The 4,892-nt window shown below is 40.0% G+C and overlaps 1 pseudogene; it reads right to left on the reverse strand.

Moving 5' to 3' along the window:
* Positions 1 to 765: 765 nt before the first annotated feature.
* On the reverse strand, positions 766 to 1,583 carry LOC102478311 (tropomyosin alpha-3 chain-like; annotated as a pseudogene).
* Positions 1,584 to 4,892: the final 3,309 nt, after the last annotated feature.

A 4,892-nucleotide genomic window follows, 5' to 3' on the forward strand; every position in this document is an offset into this window, starting at 1 on the left:
CTGCCTTTCAAAGTAATTACACTCCTAGCCGGGCTTGAACCACCAACATAACTGCAAAAAAAACAAGATATATAAAAATAATTGTACAGAGAAATTTTGCTTAAAACTCATAAAAGGTATTCCAAATGTATAAATCAGAAAAAGATGATCTGTATGGTTTTTGATATCTTTAGCCCAAAAGCAGTAATGGATACACTTCCCATTGTGCTAATTCTTCACATTTGAGTAATTCATATCTTGGAGGTGCTTAATAAATCATGTCATTTTATAATGTTTTAAGGTCTTAAAAAAATTGAAGTTTGGTATATTAAAGCATTGAGTCTCATGTATCCTGGGATGAATGGAGGGATTTTGATAGAGAAGTGAATTACCCAGGTTCAGATGTCAAACAACATAATTTTCAATCTTGAATCTATCTTTTTTTTTTTTTTTTTGGCAGGATTATTTGGAATGTTTTACAAATAGTTGCTACGTAACAAAAAAGGTAATTACAAAATGTGTACATTACAACATGCTTTTAAAGACACTGTGCATTGTGCTCACATTCCCTTAAAAGTTGTTCCCAAAGGTGCTCAGCCTCTAACCCCGCTGGAATCTCTGGGAAGAGGGAGAGACAGTTTGGCAAAAAAGACATAAGAGGGTAGAGGGTGGAGGGGAGGCAAAGGAAAAAGCAGCCTCCCAGTTAAAGATCAGCCCTCAGTTTCAAGGTCAGCTTCGGGCAGGCTGGCCTCAGGCTTCTTTGAGTTGGGGTGAGGGAAGAGCAGGGTGGGACTGGGGTGTTCTACATCTCGTTCGGGTCAAGCAGAGTCTGGTCCAGCATCCTTTGTGTACAGAGGTGCTCCTCTTTGGAGCATTTCAGTTTATCTTCCAAATCATCATTGTCTACAGAACTCTCAGCGAACTTGGCACGGGTCTGTCCTTGAGTTGATCAGTAGGAATCTTTATCTCGTTCTCATATTTGTCTTATTTCTGAGAGTACTTTTCTTCAGCAGCACTCAGACATGTCAGGTTCTGGTCCATCAGTCTGATCTGCTCATCCATCTCTCGGCAACGGGACTCTGCCAGTTCAGCTCGTTCCTCTGTGCGTTCCAAGTCTCCTTCAATGATCACCAACTTACGAGCCATCTCTTCATATTTCCTATCTGCCTCTTCTGCAATGTGCTTTGCTTCTTTGAGTTGGATTTCCTGCCGTTCCATCTTTTCTTCATCTTTTAAGGTCCGGTTTTTAATAACCTTCATCCCTTTCTCACTCTCATCAGCAGCTTTTTCTGTCTTCTCCAGCTTTTGCAGGGCAGTACTGGGCCAGGCGCTCCTGAGCACGGTCCAGATCCTCTTCAACCAGCTGGATCCTGCGGTTCAAAGGAGGCCACCTCAGCCTCAGCCTGTTCCCGGCCCGCCTCTCCCCCTCCACCTCCCACTGGAAGCGCTCTGCCCTCTTCTCTGCATCATCGGCCTGCTGCTGCAGAACCTGAATCTTGCGCTTCACCGCCTTGATAGTGGTGATCTCCGCCATGGTGCCCACACAGCTCCTGCTAGAGCTCGAGTTCCTGCCTCCTCCGCTCGGCTTTGCAGCAGCTCCTCGTCCCTCGAATCTATCCTACTCTTTATGTGATTTCTTTCTTTCTTTCTTTCTTTCTTTCTTTCTTTCTTTCTTTCTTTCTTTCTTTCTTCTTTTCTTTTTCGTTCTTTCTTCCTTTTTTCCTTTCTTCCTTTCTCTTTCTTTCTCTTTCTTTCTTTCAAGAGATTTTTGCAGTAGTGTGCATCCACTCACCAGAGAGACAAAGAGAAACAAAGAGATAGAAAGCAAGAAAGCACCCCTCAAGGAAGATGGTCACATCTTGATTCCTCCTCCTCCATTCTCCTCTAGGGATCTGGGGCACACATGCCCACATGCAGGGCATTGAGTTTTAAGCTGCCGGGTCCAGGACTCCAATGGTGGCTGACTATGTGGGCGTCCAGCAATGTAATCATTACACTATCTGCTGGTCCCTGACCTTTCTAAGCTTTAGTTTCATCATATGTAAAATAGGATAATTATGTCAGCTTTACAGATTTCTACAATGATTACATGATGGAATATACACCAAATGCTTAGTTTAATGCCTGGCATTAGTAATTAGCTAGTATAGTAGTCAGAACTTGCTGAGTCAGTAATGAATAACGCACAAATCTTAGTGACTTAGAAATGCATGTGTCTCTTTCTTTTTCATATTACAAGTCAGCTGTGGTCAGCTCTACCTTAGCTGCATTTCGTTTTTTCCTCATTTTGGGATCTTGGCTGGAAGAGTAGCCCATATATGAAATATGCTTTTCTCATGGTAGAAGGAAAACAGCAGTGACCACAACCAATAGCTCTTAAAGCTTTTGTGCAGACATGCGGTGTCACTCCTCTTCATATTCTTTTGGTCAAAATCACACAAGTGGTCAAGTGGTAAAATACAGTCTTCTCACAAGGAGGCAATGGATTTACATGACCATGGATGGAATATATGATTATCTTCCACAGAGGCGGCAAATAATCAGAAACAACACTTTATTTCACTATAGTTAATAATTATTTAACAAAAGGTGAACAGGGAGAGAGAAAGAGTACTTCACAAAAATTCAGAAAAATGGACTCTGCCTGCTCTACTTCTTCCAAGTATGTGATATTCAGCAAGATAATTCATCTCTAGGTTTAGACTCCTTGTATGTAATAGGACTGTTGTAAAAATTAAGTAAAAATTAAGTGATGTAAAGAATTCAAATAAAGTTGTGTGAAGAAGAAGATAAATAGTGACAAAAAAATTTCTACTCTTGAAGAATTTGCCATTATGGAAATCCAAATCAGTGATGAATTTTATTGAAGGCTGGCCAGTTTTGGCCTCGGATGGAAAACAAGGAAATGCAGGCAAACTCAATATTTTGTTATGAGCTTCGTGTGCATATCTGTCTTTAGGGTCCCTTCAGGGATTTACCACTGGACCAGCAGGTGGTATGGTGGTTAAGGTGTTGGATCCCACATGGTCAACGCCACTGTTCAAGTATGGGGCCCAGTGGCTTGAGAATCATGCGGGATGTGTGTGTATGCATGCTCAAAATCCCCACAGAAGAATGGAGAAGTGACTCTGGTGTGGTCATCCCCCTGTTGGGGAGGGGATGATCTTGCACTTTCCCTCTTTCTGTTTCTCTGTTTCTTTCTCTGGCAAGCACACACTCCCTATGACAAAAATCTGAGAAAAACAAAAACAAAAAACTATTTTCATTAAGAGAATTTAAAAAATGAAATCTTACTTCTGAATTTCAGCAAACACAAACCTGATCTGGCAATCTTAAAATAGAAATCATGAGTCTTACTGCTATCTTAAGATGAAAGAAAAAAAAAAAAAAGAACTGGAAATTGTCGCTTATACACAATGGCCCAATATTATTTTCTCAATGTTTATGATTCATTTATTCATTCAATAATTACTTATTGTTCATCTGTTTTGTGCTTGGTTGAAGGGAGGGGAAATATTGGTGAATTAAAAGAAATGCGTCTCTGATATTATAATCATTAGTGTCCAATTGAGGCAACCAAATGTTTATCAGATAATTATATTCAATATATGTAATTTGAAAAGAGAAACCATATTATTGAAGAAAATATGATTCTATAGAAGACAGACTGCCAAGAAAATGAACATGGAAGACCTCAGAATGGGCGATTTTGGTCTGAGATTTAAAGTAAAACTAACTCAGTTCTCTAGACTCTAAGGCAATTGAGGAAGACTTGAGGATGAAAACATCTCAGACAGAAAGAACATCAAAGACCAGACTTTGTGGGGGCAGAAGAGAGCATGAAAATTGGAGAAACTAGAAGGTTCTTATGCCTAGAGCACAGAGAGGGAGAGAGGCAAGAGAGATGATGAACTGAAGGGTAGAATTCTACAGGATCTGATAGGTTCCAACTATCTATCATTATTCAAATATCAGTGTGAAAGTATTAACTATTTTTTTTTATTTTTACTTACATTTTTTAATACATTCAATCACATTATTTAGCTTACAAGGTGATCATTTTAATATGTGAACATTTCTCCCCAGTCGAGTTGATCAAAATATAACAATACTACCTCCCTCTCTCAACAATGCTGTCTTTGTATCCCTCCTCCAAAAGTTTTTCCCCAGACCTCACTCCTCCACACACACCACATCTGGCAATCACATCCATCTCTTGTGTTTGTACATCATTTAGCCTGTCCGTTTCAGTTACAGAGTATGGACACTCGGTATATATTAAGTGGGGACATACAGTGTCTTTCCTTCATAGCCTGGCTTGCTTCACTCAGCAGTAAATCTTCCATATTCCTCCACTTTCTGTCATAAGCCAGGGTTTTGTTGTTCTTAATGGCAGAATAGTATTCCATAGAGTATATGTGCCACAGTTTTTCAATCCATTCAGCCGTTCGGGGGCATTTGGATTGGTTCCATGTCTTAGCAATTGTGAAAAGTGCCACAATAAACATCTATGTGCAAGCACTTTTCCAATGAGGAATTCTTCTGTCCTTTGGGTAGATGCCAAGAAATAGGATTGCTGGATCATATTGCAGTTCTATTTGTAGATTTTTGAGGAATCTCCAAATTGTTCTCCACAGTGGTTGGACTAATTTACATTCTCACCAGCAGCGTAAGAGAGTTCCCCTTTCACCACACCCCCACCAACACTTATCATTTTTTTTTTAAATCTTAGATATTCTGACTGCGGTTAGGTGGTATCTCATTGTTGTTTTGATCTGCATTTCCCTTACAATGAGGGATGTTGAGCATTTTTTCATATGCCTTCTGGCCATTCGTATATCATCTTTAGAGAGTGGTTTTTTTTTTTTTTTTTTGGAGAGGTTTTTTCGCTATAGGGCGCGTGCGCTCGCCAG

The sequence above is a fragment of the Tupaia chinensis genome, unplaced genomic scaffold, assembly GCF_000334495.1.
Source record: "Tupaia chinensis unplaced genomic scaffold, TupChi_1.0 Scaffold144702_1, whole genome shotgun sequence".
NCBI lineage: Eukaryota > Metazoa > Chordata > Mammalia > Scandentia > Tupaiidae > Tupaia > Tupaia belangeri.